Below are 14978 nucleotides of genomic sequence, written 5' to 3' on the forward strand. Positions count from 1 at the left end.
TAAACAGTTCTGAGTTAGTTGTAAATTAATTTCAACTCATTGCGAAAGCTTATGAAAAACTGAATGTTTTGTTTTAATATGTTTTAGTGACACCGCTGAATCCTAAGATCTCTCTAGTTTTTTTTATGCGCTAATTAAAAGTACTGTCGAATAAATTTACCATAATCGTGCAAAAGAAACATGTGTTTGGGCATCATCATTATCTCAAATCAGCCAATCAAGTAAGAGATCGTTAACGCTTGGAACCATCGGGTAACGAATAACGTAATTATTTTACCAGCGTCACTGGACTGTTGTAAACGAGATGTATCGAAATTGGCACTTTTACTGACTTCGGAGATTTTGCATTACGAACATTTCAATATTTAGTTTATCTTTTTCTGCCGAGTTTTCCCTCTCGCTCTATTTTTTTCGTACCTGTTTTTTTGGACATCATTATTCTTTCAAATGAGTCAATCAAGTAAGAGATCGTTAACGCTTGCAACCATCTGGTGACGAATAACGTAACTATTTTACTAGCGTCATCGGACTGTATGATCGATTGCTGTCAAAATTGGTCTTATTATCTTTATATCTTTATGACCTCACTTCGAAGGGAGCCAATAAGAGAACATCAAGATTGTCCCATTGCAACCATCTGGTGTGGATTTAAGTAAGTGTTGACTAAATATAGTTTTTTTAATGGTTTTTCCCATCTAAACAGTTCTGAGCTGATTTTAAATTAATTTCAATTCACTACCAAAGCTTATGAAAAACTGAATTTTTTGTTTTAATCATTATGTTTTAGTGACACCGCTGAATCCTAAGATCTTCGTTGTTTTTTATGCGCAAATTAAAACTACTGTTGAATAAATTTGCCGTAATCGTGCCAAAAACATGTGTTGTGACATCATCATTATTTCAAATGAGCCAATCAAGTAAGAGATTGTTAACGCTCGCAACCATCGGGTAACGAATAACGTAATTATTTTACTAGCGTCACTGGACTGTTGTAAACGAGATGTGTCGAAATTGGCGCTTTTACTAACTTCGGAGATTTAGCATTACGAAGATTTCAATATTCAGTTTATCTTTTTTCTGCCGAGTTTTCCCTCTCGTTCTATTTTTTTCGTACTTGTTTTCATTTTGTGTTTTGTTTTCATTTGTTTTGGTTTTTTTTCAGAAATGACGAATGACATGACTACCATCATCAGACTGTATAATTGATTTCTGTCAAAATTGGTCCTTTTAAAAACTCTGGAGATTTGAATATTACGAAGAGTTTAAAATTTGATTTTCTCTGTTCTGTAGAGTTTTGCTTCTCGCCCTTTTTTTTTCGCACCTGTTTTTATTTCGTGTTTATTTCGTAGTGACGAATGACATAACTATTTTACCAGTCTCATCGATCTGTATGACCGAGTGCTGTCAAAAATGGGTCCTTTAGAAGCTCTGGAGAATTTAGTATTACGAACTGTTTAAAATTTGGTTTTTCTCTGTTCTGTTGAGTTTTGCATGTAGCTTATTTTTTCCTACCTGTTTTTACTTCCTGTTCTTTCGTTTTCTTTGATTTTTTTTCTCAGCAGTTATTAACAATTGAGAAGCATCTGGCTATTATCTTTGGCCGCCAGCAAATATCATTAAAAAGGCCTATAATGCAACTGAATAAAGTGCATCATGGTAAATGCCGTCGGCAGAATCGAAATAAAAATGGGTAAAGATCGTCAACGAAAATTGATAGCGAATTATCAACATTTTTACAACTGAATTAAACATTTAGTAGGCCTAGAGTGAAAAGTAGTCTATTTAAACAGTTTTCCCTTCTGAACAGTTTTGAGTTCCTTGTAAAATAATTTCAACTCACTGCCAAAGCTCATGGAAAATTTATCTTTTGTTTTAATCATTACCTTTTAGTGACACCGCTGAATCCTAAGATCTCCTTTCTTTTTAACGCGAAAATTAAAAAAACTACTTTTGAATTTATTTGCCATAATCGTGCAAAAACACATCTATTTGGGCATTATTATTATTTCAAATGAGTCAGTCAAGTAAGAGATCGTTAACGCTTGCCACCATCTGGTGACGAATAACGTAACTCCATTACCGATTGCTGTCAAAATTGGTCCTTTTCCTAACTTTGGAGATTTAGCATTACAAACATTTCAATGTTCAGTTTATCTTTTTTCTGCCGAATTTTCCCTCTCGCTCTATTTTTTTCGTACTTGTTTTCTTTTCGTGTTTCGTTTTCATTTGTTTTGGTTTTTTTTTTCAGCAGTGACGAATGACATGAGTAGGGTCATCAGACTGTATAACCGATTTCTGTCAAAATTGGTCCTTTTTAAAACTCTGGAGATTTGAATATTACGAAGAGTTTAAAATTTGGTTTTCTCTGTTCTGTAGAGTTTTGCTTCTCGCCCTTTTTTTTTTCGTATCTGCTTTTATTTCGTGTTTATTTCGTAGTGACGAGTGACATAACTATTTTACCAGCGTCATCGGTCTGTATAACCGAGTGCTGTCAAAAATTGGTCCTTTTGAACCTCTGGAGAATTAAGCATTGCGAAATGTTTGAAATTTGGTTTTTCTCTGTTTTGTTGAGTTTTGCATCTCGCTTATTTTTTCCTACCTTATTTTCTTCCTGTTCTCTTCTTTTCTTTGTTTTTTTGTCAACAGTTATTAGCAATTGAGAAGCGTTTGGCTATTCTCACTGGCCGACAGCAAATATCATTAAAAAAAAAGGCCTATAATGCAACTGAATAAAGTGCATCATGGTTAATGCCATCGGCAGAATCGAAATAAAATGGATGAAGATCGTCGACTAAAATTGACAGCGAATCATCAACATTTTAACAACTGAATTGAACATTTAGTAGGCCTAGAGTAAAAAGTAGTTTATTTAAACAGTTTTCCCTTCTGGAAAGTCTTGAGTTCATTGTAAATGAATTTCAACTCACTGCCAAAGCTAATGGTAAACGTATCTTTTGTTTTAATCATCACCTTTTAGTGATACCGCTGAATCCTAAGATCTCCTTTCTTTTTAATGCCAAAATTAAAAACTACTTTTTAATGTATTTGCCATAATGGTGCCAAAAAACACATCTCTTTGGGCAATTATTATTATTTCAAATGAGTCAATAAAATAAGAGATCGTTAACTCTTGCAACCATCTGGTGACGAATGACAAAGCTATTTTCCTAGCGTCATCGGACTGTAAAACCGATTTCTGTCAAAATTGGTCCTTATAAAAACTCTGGAGATTGCAGTATTACGAACAGTTGAAAATTTGGTTTTTCTCTGTTCTGTCGAGTTTAATTCTCCCTTTTTTTTCTTACCTGTTTTTATTTCATGTTTTTTTTTGTTTTGTTTTGTTTTTCCTAGCAGTTACTGGCAATTGAGAAGCGTTTAGCCGATTTCAGCGACCAACAGCAAATATTTGTAAAAACGCCTACAATGCAACTAAATAAAGAGCATCGTGGTAAACTCAATCGGCAGAATCGAAACAGAATGGGTGAAGATCGTCAGCGAAAATTGACAGCGAAACATCAACAATTTAGCAATTGAATCAAACAACTAATAGGCCTAGAATGAAACTCTTTTGAGTGATCCGAACTATACCAGAAGAAAACAGCTAATGATGATAAGGTCTTTCTCACCTTTTTCCTTCTGTTGAAAATATGATTACTTCCAAAGTAAATGGAGAGTTGCTAGATATAAAGCCACGATCCACGATGACAAAAACTATAAAAATGAAGAATATGACGAATATTTTGCATGAGGATGTATTTCACAATCCAATAGCTATTACCTTTATATGTTTATGACCTCACTTCGAAGCGAGCCAATAAGAGGACATCAAAATTGTTCCATTGCAACCATCTGGTGTAGAATTAAGTGCGTGTTACCTAAAAATAGTTTATTTAAACAGTTTTTCCCTTCTAAACAGTTCTGAGTTTATTGTAAATTTATTTCAGTTCACTGCCAAGCTAATGAAAAACTGAATTTTTTGTTTCAATCATTATGTTTTAGTGACAACTCTGAATCTTAAGATCTCCTTTGTTTTTAATGCGCAAATTAAAACTACTGTTGAATAAATTTGCCATAATCGTGTCCACAAAAAACGTCTTTGGGCATCATCATTATGTCAAACGAGCCAGTCAAGTAAGAGATAGTTAACGCTGGCAAGTAATTATTTTACGAGCGTCACTGAACTGTTATAAACGAGAGCTGTTGAAATTGGTGCTTTTACTAACCTCGGGGATTTAGCATTACGAACATTTCAATATTTAGTTTATCTTTTTTCAGCCGAGTTTTCCCTCTTGCTCTATTTTTTTCGTACTTATTTTCTTTTCGTTTTCGTGTTTTTTTTTTCAGCAGTGACGAATTACATGACTAGCGTCATCAGACTGTATAACTGATTGCTGTCAAAATTGGTCCTTTTAAAAACTCAAGAGAATTTAGTCTTACGAAGGGTTTAAAATTTGGTTTTTCTCTGTTACTTCGAGTTCTGCTTCTCGCCTTTTTTTTTCCGCACCTGTTTTATTTCGAGTTTATTTCGTGGTGACGAATGACATAACTATTTTACCAGCGTCATCGATCTGTATAACCGATTGTTGTCAAAAATTAGTCCTTTTAGAACCTCTGGAGAATTTAGTATTACGAGCAGTTTAAAATTTGGTTTTTCTCTGTTCTGTCTAGTTTTGCTTCTCGCTCTTTTTTTTCGTACCTGTTTTTATTTCGTGTTCTTTTAGTTTGTTTCGTTTTTTTTAACAGTTATTTACAATTGAAAAGCGTTGAGCTATTTTCAGCGACCGACAACAGGTATCACTAAAAAAGCCTATAATGCAACTGAATAAAGTGCATCGACAGAATCGAAATAAAATGAGTGAAGATCGTCAACGAAAATTGAAAGCGAATCATCAACATTTTTACAACTTAATTAAACATTTAGTAGGTCTAGAGTGAAAAGTAGTTTATTTAAACAGTTTTTCCCTTCTGAATAGTTCTGAGTTCATTGTAAATTAACTTCAAGTCACTGCCAAAGCTAATGGAAAACTTATCTTTTGTTTTAATCATTACCTTTTAGTGACACTGCTGAATCCTAAGATCTCCTTTCTTTTTAACGCGAAAATTTAAAACTGCTTTTGAGTTTATTTGCCATAATCGTGCCAAAAAAACATCTCTTTGGGCATTATTATTATTTCAAATGAGTCAGTCAAGTAAGAGATCGATAACGCTTGCCACCATCTGGTGACGAATAACGTAACTCCATTACCGATTGCTGTCAAAATTGGTCCTTTTAAAAACTTCGGAGATTTTAGTATTGCGAACAGTTTAAAATTTGGTTTTTCTCCGTTCTGTCGAGTTTTGCTTCGCGCTTTTTTTTGTCGTACCTGTTTTTATTTCGTGTTCTTTTAATTTAGTTTGTTTTTTTGCAGTTATTGGCAATTGAGAAGCGTTTAGCCGATTTCAGCGACCGGCAGCAAATATTGTTAAAAACGCCTACAATGCAACTGAATAAAGTGTATCATGGTAAACTCAGTCGGCAGAATCGAAATAAAAATGGGTAAAGATCGTCAACGAAAATCGATAGCGTATCATCAACGATTTAACAATTGAATCAAACAACTAATAGGCCTAGAGTGAAACTCGTTTTAGTGATCCGAACACTACCAGAAGAAAACAACTAATGATGATAATGTCTTTCTCACCTTTTTCCTTCTGTTGAAAATTTGATTATTTCCAAAGTAAAAGGAGAGTCGCTAGATATGAAACCACGATCTGTGATGACACAAACAATAAAAAGAAAGAATATGACGAGTATTTTGCTAAAGGATGTATTTCAGAATCCAATAACTATTATCTTTATATGTTTATGACCTCACTTCGAAGGGAGCCAATAAGAGGACATCAAAATTGTCCCATTGCAACCATCTGGTGTGGAATTAAGTAAGTGTTGACTAAATATAGTTTATTTTAATGGTTTTTCCCATCTAAACAGTTCTGAGCTGATTTCAAATTAATTTCAATTCACTGCCAAAGCTTATGAAAAACTGAATTTTTTGTTTTAATCATTATGTTTTAGTGACACCGCTGAATCCTAAGATCTCCGTTGTTTTTTTATGCGCAAATTAAAACTACTGTTGAATAAATTTGCCGTAATCGTGCCAAAAACATGTGTTTGGACATCATCATTATTTCAAATCAGCCAATCAAGTAAGAGATCGTTAACGCTTGCAACCATCGGGAAACGAATAACGAAATTATTTTATTAGTGTCACTGGACTGTTGTAAACGAGATGTGTCGAAATTGGCGCTTTTGCTAACTTCGGAGATTTAGCATTACAAACATTTCAATATTCAGTTTATCTTTCGTACTTTTTTCTTTTCGTGTTTTGTTTTCATTTGTTTTGGTTTTTTTTTTCAGCAGTGACGAATGACATGAGTAGCGTCATCAGACTGTATAACCGATTTCTGTCAAAATTGGTCCTTTTTAAAACTCTGGAGATTTGAATATTACGAAGAGTTTAAAATTTATTTTCTCTGTTCTGTAGAGTTTTACTTCTCCCCCTTTTTTTTTCGTATCTGTTTTTATTTCGTGTTTATTTCGTAGTGACGAGTGACATAACTATTTTACCAGCGTCATCGGTCTGTATAACCGAGTGCTGTCAAAAATTGGTCCTTTTGAACCTCTGGAGAATTAAGCATTGCGGAATGTTTGAAATTTGGTTTTTCTCTGTTTTGTTGAGTTTTGCATCTCGCTTATTTTTCCTACCTTATTTACTTCCTGTTCTTTTGTTTTCTTTGTTTTTTTGTCAACAGTTATTAGCAATTGAGAAGCGTTTGGCTATTCTCACTGGCCGACAGCAAATATCATTAAAAAAAAAAGGCCTATAATGCAGCTGAATAAATTGCATCATGGTTAATGCCATCGGCAGAATCGAAATAAAATGGATGAAGATCGTCGACTAAAATTGACAGCGAATCATCAACATTTTAACAACTGAATTGAACATTTAGTAGGCCTAGAGTAAAAAGTAGTTTATTTAAACAGTTTTCCCTTCTGGAAAGTCTTGAGTTCATTGTAAATGAATTTCAACTCACTGCCAAAGCTAATGGTAAACGTATCTTTTGTTTTAATCATCACCTTTTAGTGATACCGCTGAATCCTAAGATCTCCTTTCTTTTTAATGCCAAAATTAAAAACTACTTTTTAATGTATTTGCCATAATGGTGCCAAAAAACACATCTCTTTGGGCATTATCATTATTTCAAATGAGTCAATAAAATAAGAGATCGTTAACGCTTGCAACCATCTGGTGACGAATAACATAACTATTTTCCTAGCGTCATCGGACTGTAAAACCGATTTCTGTCAAAATTGGTCCTTATAAAAACTCTGGAGATTGCAGTATTACAAACAGTTGAAAATTTGGTTTTTCTCTGTTCTGTCGAGTTTTAATTCTCCCTTTTTTTTCGTACCTGTTTTTATTTCGTGTTTTGTTTTGTTTTGTTTTTCTTAGCAGTTACTGGCAATTGAGAAGCGTTTAGCCGATTTCAGCGACCAACAGCAAATATTTGTAAAAACGCCTACAATGCAACTAAATAAAGAGCATCGTGGTAAACTCAATCGGCAGAATCGAAACAGAATGGGTGAAGATCGTCAACGAAAATTGACAGCGAAACATCAACAATTTAGCAATTGAATCAAACAACTAATAGGCCTAGAATGAAACTCTTTTGAGTGATCCGAACAATACCAGAAGAAAACAGCTAATGATGATAAGGTCTTTCTCACCTTTTTCCTTCTGTTGAAAATTTGATTACTTCCACAGTAAATGGAGAATTGCTAGATATAAAGCCACGATCCACGATAACAAAAACTATAAAAAGGAAGAATATGACGAATATTTTGCATGAGGATGTATTTCACAATCCAATAACTATTATCTTTATATGTTTATGACCTCACTTCGAAGGGAGCTAATAAGAGGACATCAAAATTGTCTCATTGCAACCATCTGGTGTAGAATTAAGTGCGTGTTAACTAAAAAAAGTTTATTTATACAGTTTTTCCCTTCTAAACAGTTCTGAGTTTATTGTAAATTTATTTCAGTTCACTGCCAAAGCTAATGAAAAACTGAATTTTTTGTTTTAATGATTATGTTTTAGTGACACCGCTGAATCTTAAGATCCCCCCTTGTTTTTAATGCGCAAACTAAAACTACAGTTGAATAAATTTTCCATAATCGTGCCGAAAAAAAACATGTCTGTGGGCATCATCATTATTTCAAATGAGCCAATCAGGTAAGAGATCGTTAGCGCTTGCAACCATCGGGTAGCGACTAACGTATTTATTTTACTAGCGTCACTGGACTGTTGTAAACGAGACGTGTCGAAATTGGTGCTTTTACTAACTTCAGAGATTTAGCATTACGAATAGTTCAATATTTAGTTTATCTTTTTTCTGCCGAGTTTTCCCGCTCGCTCTATTTTTTTCGTACTTGTTTTCATTTCGTGTTTTGTTTTCATTTGTTTTGGTTTTTTTCAATAGTGACGAATGACATGACTAGCATCATTTGACTGTATAACCGATTTCTGTCAAAATTGGTCTTTTTAAAAACTCTGGAGATTTGAATATTACGAAGCGTTTGAAATTTGGTTTTTCTCTGTTCTGTAGAATTCTGCTTCCCGCCCTTTTTTTTTTTTCACCTGTGTTTATTTCGTGGTGACGAATGACATAACTATTTTACCGGCGTCATCGGTCTGTATAACCAATTTCCGTCAAAAATGGGTCCTTTAGAACCTCTGGAGAATTTAGTATAACGAATAGTTAAAAATTTGGTTTTTCTCTGTTCTGTCGAGTTTTGCTTTTCGCTTTTTATTTCGTACCTGTTTTTATTTCGTGTTCTTTTGTTTTGTTCCGTTCTTTTATACAATCATTTACAATTGAGAAGCGTTGAGCTATTTTCAGCGACCGACAAAAAAAAATTAAAACGCCTACAATGCGATTGACTTAAAGGACATCATAGTAAACTAAATCGGCAGAATCGAAATAAAATGGTTGAAGTTCGTCAACGAAAATTGATTTCGAATCATCAACAATTTAACAAGTGAATTAAACAAATAATAGGTTTTCTCACTTCTCGCTTTTTTTTGCAACTGTTTTTATTTCGTGTTCTTTTCTTTTGTTTCGTTTTTAGTAGCTACTGGCAATTGAGAAGCGTTTAGCCGATTTCGGCGACCGGCTGAAAAACTGCGGGGATTTTAGTATTACGAACAGTTTAAAATTTGGTATTTCTCTGTTCTGTCGAGTTTTCCTTCTCGCTTTTTTTTTTCGTACCTGTTGTTATTTCGTGTTCTGTTAATTTGGTTTGTTTTTTTGCAATTATTGACAATTGAGAAGCGTTTAGCCGATTTCAGCGACCGGCAGCAAATATTGTTAAAAATGCCTACAATGCAACTGAATAAAGTGCATCATGGTAAACTCAATCGGTAGAATCAAAATAAAATGGGTGAAGATCGTCAACGAAAATCGAAAGCGAACCATCAACATTTTAACAACTGAATTAAACAATTAGTAGGCCTAGAGTGAAAAGAAGTTTATTTAAACAGTTTTTCTCTTCTGAATAGTTTTGAGTTCATTGTAAATTAATTTCAACTCACTGCCAAAGCTAATGGAAAACTTATCTTTTGTTTTAATCATTACCTTTTAGTGACACTGCTGAATCCTAAGATCTCCTTTAAATGGTTAAGAATATATGAAAGTCATATATTTGAACTGCGGATAAAGACGTGAATGAAAGTGATCCTCGCAGTAATTTGCACTACTTAGGCAGTAGTGAAAACAAGGCCTGAAAAAAAAAAAAAAAAAAAAAAATGAAAAAGAGCGCTGCACCGGTATCGCAGAGGTCATGGGTTCAAATCCCGTACAGGCCTGAATTTTTTTCAGGCCTTATTTTCACTACTGCCTAAGTAGTGCAAATTACTGCGAGGTTCACTTTCATTCAAGATCTCCTTTGTTTTTAATGCCAAAATTAAAAAAACTACTTTTGAATTTATTTGCCATAATCGTGCCAAAAAAACATCTCTTTGGGCATTATTATTATTTCAAATGAGTCAGTCAAGTAAGAGATCGTTAACGCTTGCCACCGTCTGGTGACGAATAACGTAACTCCATTACCGATTGCTGTCAAATTGGTCCTTTTAAAAACTCCGGAGATTTTAGTATTACGAACAGTTTAAAATTTGGTTTTTCTCTGTTCTGTCGAGTTTTGCTTTTCGCTTTTTTTGTCGTACCCGTTTTTATTTCGTGTTCTTTTAATTTGGTTTGTTTTTTCGGAGTTACTTTCAATTGAGAAGCGTTTAGCCGATTTCAGCGACCGGCAGCAAATATTGTTAAAAACGCCTACAATGCAACTGAATAAAGTGTATCATGGTGAACTCAATCGGCAGAATCGAAATAAAATGGGTGAAGATCGTCAACGAAATTGACAGCGAAGCATCAAAGATTTAACAATTGAATCAAACAACTAATAGGCCTAGAATGACACTCGTTTTAGTGATCCGAACAAGACCAGAAGAAAACAACTAATGATGATAATGTCTTTCTCACCTTTTTCCTTCTGTTGAAAAATTGATCATTTCCAAAGTAAATGGAGAGTCGCTAGATATAAAACCACGTTAAAAACTCTGGAGATTTGAATATTACCAAAAGTTTAAAATTTGGTTTTCCTCTGTTCTGTCGAGTTCAGCTTCTCGCCTATTTGTTTTTTTCGTACCTGTTTTTATTTCGTGTTTATTTCGTAGTGACGAATGACATTACTATTTTACCAGCGTCATCGATCTGTATAACCGATTGCTGTCAAAAATTGGTCCTTTTAAAACCTCTGGAGATTTAAGTATCAAGAACAGTTTTTTCTCTGTTCTGTCGAGTTTTGCTTCTCGTTTTTTATTTCGCACCTGTTTTTATTTCGTGTTCTTTCGGTTTGTTTCGTTTTTTTTTAACAGTTATTTACAATTGAGAAGCGTTGAGCTTTTTTCAGCGACCGACAGCAAATATCATTAAAAAAGCCTATAATGCAGCTGAATAAAGTGCATCGGCAGAATCGAAATAAAATGGATGAAGATCGTCAACGAAAATTGCAAGCGAATCATCCACATTTTAACAACTGAATTAAACATTTAGTAGGCCTAGAGTGAAAAGTAGTTTATTTAAACAGTTTTTCCCTTCTGAATAGTTTTGAGTTAATAGTACATTAATTTCAACTCACTGCCAAAGCTAATGGTAAACTTATCTTTTGTTTTAATCATTACCTTTTAGTGACACCGCTGAATCCTAAGATCTCCTTTCTTTTAAATGCAAAAATTAAAAACTACTTTTAAATTTATTTGCCATAATCGTGTCAAAAAAAGCATCTCTTTGGGCATTAATATTATTTCAAATGAGTCAGTCAAGTAAGAGATCGTTAACGCTTGCCACCATCTGGTGACGAATAACGTAACTCCATTACCGATTGCTGTCAAAATTGGTCCTTTTAAAAACTTCGGAGATTTTAGTATTACGAACAGTTTAAAATTTGGTTTTTCTCCGTTCTGTCGAGTTTTGCTTCTCGCTTTTTTTTTCGTACCTGTTTTTATTTCGTATTCTTTTAATTTGGTTTGTTTTTTTGCAGTTATTGGCAATTGAGAAGCGTTTAGCTGATTACAGCGACCGGCAGCAAATATTGTTAAAAACGCCTACAATGCAACTGAATAAAGTGTATCATGGTAAACTCAATCGGCAGAATCGAAATAAAATGGGTGAAGATCGTCAACGAAAATCGATAGCGTATCATCAACGATTTAACAATTGAATCAAACAACTAATAAGCCTAGAATGAAACTCGTTTTAGTGATCCGAACACTACCAGAAGAAAACAACTAATTATAATAATGTCTTTCTCACCTTTTTCCTTCTGTTGAAAATTTGATCATTTCCAAAGTAAATGGAGAGTCGCTAAATATAAAACCACGTTAAAAACTCTGGAGATTTGAATATTACAGAGTTTAAAATTTGGTTTTTCTCTGTTCTGTCGAGTTCGGCTTTTCGCCTATTTGTTTTTTTCGTACCTGTTTTTATTTCGTGTTTATTTCGTTGTGACGAATGACATTACTATTTTACCAGCGTCATCGATCTGTATAACCGATTGCTGTCAAAAATTGGTCCTTTTAAAAGCTCTGGAGAATTTAGTATCACCATGAACAGTTTAAAATTTGGTTTTTCTCTGTTCTGTCGAGTTTTGCTTCTCGCTTTTTATTTCGTACCTGTTTTTATTTCGTGTTCTTTTGGTTTGTTTCGTTTTTTTTAACAGTTATTTACAATTGAGAAGCGTTGAGCTTTTTTCAGCGACCGACAGCAAATATCATTAAAAAAGCCTATAATGCAACTGAATAAAGTGCATCGGCAGAATCGAAATAAAATTGATGAAGATCGTCAACGAAAATTGCAAGCGAATCATCCACATTTTAACAACTGAATTAAACATTTAGTAGGCCTAGAGTGAAAAGAAGTTTATTTAAACAGGTTTTTCAACTCACTGCCAAAGCTAATGGTAAACTTATCTTTTGTTTTAATCATTCCCTTTTAGTGACACCGCTGAATCCTAAGATCTCCTTTCTTTTAAATTCGAAAATTAAAAACTACTTTTGAATTTATTTGCCATAATCGTGATAAAAAACATCTCTTTGGGCATTATTATTATTTCAAATGAGTCAGTCAAGTAAGAGATCGTTACCACTTGCAACCATCTGGTTGCGAATAACGTACCTCTTTTACCGATTGCTGTCAAAATTGGTCCTTTTCAAAAACTCCGGAGATTTTAGTATTACGAATAGTTATCAAAATTTGGTTTTTCTCTGTTCTGTCGGGTTTTGCTTCTTGCTTTTTTTGTACTGGTTTCAATTTCATGTTCTTTTGATTTGGTTTGTTTTTTGTCGTTATTGGCAATTGAGAAGCGTTTACCTATTTTCAGCGACCGACGGCAAATATCATTAAAAACGCCTACAATGCGATTGACTAAAGGGCATCATGGTAAACTAAATGGGCAGAATCGAAATAAAATGGGCGAAGATCGTCAACGAAAATTGATATCGAATCATCGACAATTTAACAAGTGAATTAAACAAATAATAGGCTTTCTCACTTCTCGCTTTTTTTCGTACCTGTTTTTATTTCGTGTTCTTTTGTTTTGTTTCGTTTTAAGTAGCTACTGGCAATTGAGAAGCGTTTAGCCGATTTCAGCGACCGGCTGAAAAACTGCGGAGATTTTAGTATTACGAACAGTTTAAAATTTGGTTCTTCTCTGTTCTGTCGAGTTTTGCTTCTCGCTTTTTTTTTCCGTGTCTGTTTTAATTTCGTGTTCTTTTCATTTGGTTTGTTTTTTTGCAGTTATTGGCAATTGAGAAGCGTTTAGCCGATTTCAGGCGACCGGCAGCAAATATTGTTAAAACGACTACAATGCAACTGAATAAAGTGTATCATGGTAAACTCAATCGGCAGAATCGAAATAAAATGGGTGAAGATCGTCAACGAAAATTGACAGCGAATCATCAACAATTTAACGATTGCATTAAACAACTAATAGGCCTTGGATGAAACTTGTTTTGGTGATCCGAACAATACCAGAAGAAATAACTAATGATGATAATGTCTTTCTCCCCTTTTTTCTTCTGTTGAAAATTTGATTATTTCTAAAGTAAATAGAGAGTCGCCAGATATAAAGCCACAATCCGCGATGACACAAAATAAAATAAAATTTGGTTTTTCTCTGTTCTGTCGCGTTCAACTTCTCGCCTATCTGTTTTTTTCGTACCTGTTTTTATTTCGTGTTTATTTCGTGGCGACGAATGACATAACTATTTTACCAGCGTCTTCGATCTATATAACCGATTGCTGTCAAAAATCGGTTCTTTTAAAACCTCTGGAGAATTTAGAATTACGAACAGTTTAAAATTTGGTTTTCTCTGTTCTGTCTAGTTTTGCTTCTCGCTCTTTTTTTTCGTACCTGTTTTTATTTCGTGTTCTTTTAGTTTGTTTCGTTTTTTTTTAACAGTTATTTACAATTGAAAAGCGTTGAGCTATTTTCAGCGACCGACAACAGATATCACTAAAAAAGTCTATAATGCAACTGAATAAAGTGCATCGACAGAATCGAAATAAAATGAGTGAAGATCGTCAACGAAAATTGAAAGCGAATCATCAACATTTTTACAACTTAATTAAACATTTAGTAGGTCTAGAGTGAAAAGTAGTTTATTTAAACAGTTTTTCCCTTCTGAATAGTTCTGAGTTCATTGTAAATTAACTTCAAGTCACTGCCAAAGCTAATGGAAAACTTATCTTTTGTTTTAATCATTACCTTTTAGTGACACTGCTGAATCCTAAGATCTCCTTTCTTTTTAACGCGAAAATTTAAAACTGCTTTTGAATTTATTTGCCATAATCGTGCCAAAAAAACATCTCTTTGGGCATTATTATTATTTCAAATGAGTCAGTCAAGTAAGAGATCGTTAACGCTTGCCACCATCTGGTGACGAATAACGTAACTCCATTACCGATTGTTGTCAAAATTGGTCCTTTTAAAAACTTCGGAGATTTTAGTATTACGAACAGTTTAAAATTTGGTTTTTCTCCGTTCTGTCGAGTTTTGCTTCTCGCTTCTTTTTTCGTACCTGTTTTTATTTCGTGTTCTTTTAATTTAGTTTGTTTTTTTGCAGTTATTGGAAATTGAGAAGCGTTTAGCCGATTTCAGCGACCGGCAGCAAATATTGTTAAAAACGCCTACAATGCAACTGAATATAGTGTATCATGGTAAACTCAGTCAGCAGAATCGAAATAAAAATGGGTAAAGATCGTCAACGAAAATTGACAGCGTATCATCAACGATTTAACAATTGAATCAAACAACTAAGAGGCCTAGAATGAAACTCGTTTTGGTGATCCGAACAATACCAGAAGAAAACAACTA

General features: G+C 33.8%; 1 protein-coding gene across 1 annotated transcript in view; it reads right to left on the bottom strand.

Annotated features, from left to right (window-relative positions):
* Positions 1-3731, bottom strand: part of LOC149045400 (uncharacterized) — a 29580-nt gene extending 25849 nt beyond the window's left edge. The window contains exon 1 of the mRNA XM_089208189.1: positions 3627-3731. The gene's annotated coding sequence lies outside the window, so the exon portion shown is untranslated. The remainder of the gene's footprint in view (positions 1-3626) is intronic.
* Between the last annotated feature and the right edge of the window lie 11247 nt (positions 3732-14978).

Source organism: Pocillopora damicornis, chromosome 5, assembly GCF_964200805.1.
Source record: "Pocillopora damicornis chromosome 5, jaPocDami1.2, whole genome shotgun sequence".
Taxonomy (NCBI): Eukaryota; Metazoa; Cnidaria; class Anthozoa; order Scleractinia; family Pocilloporidae; genus Pocillopora; species Pocillopora damicornis.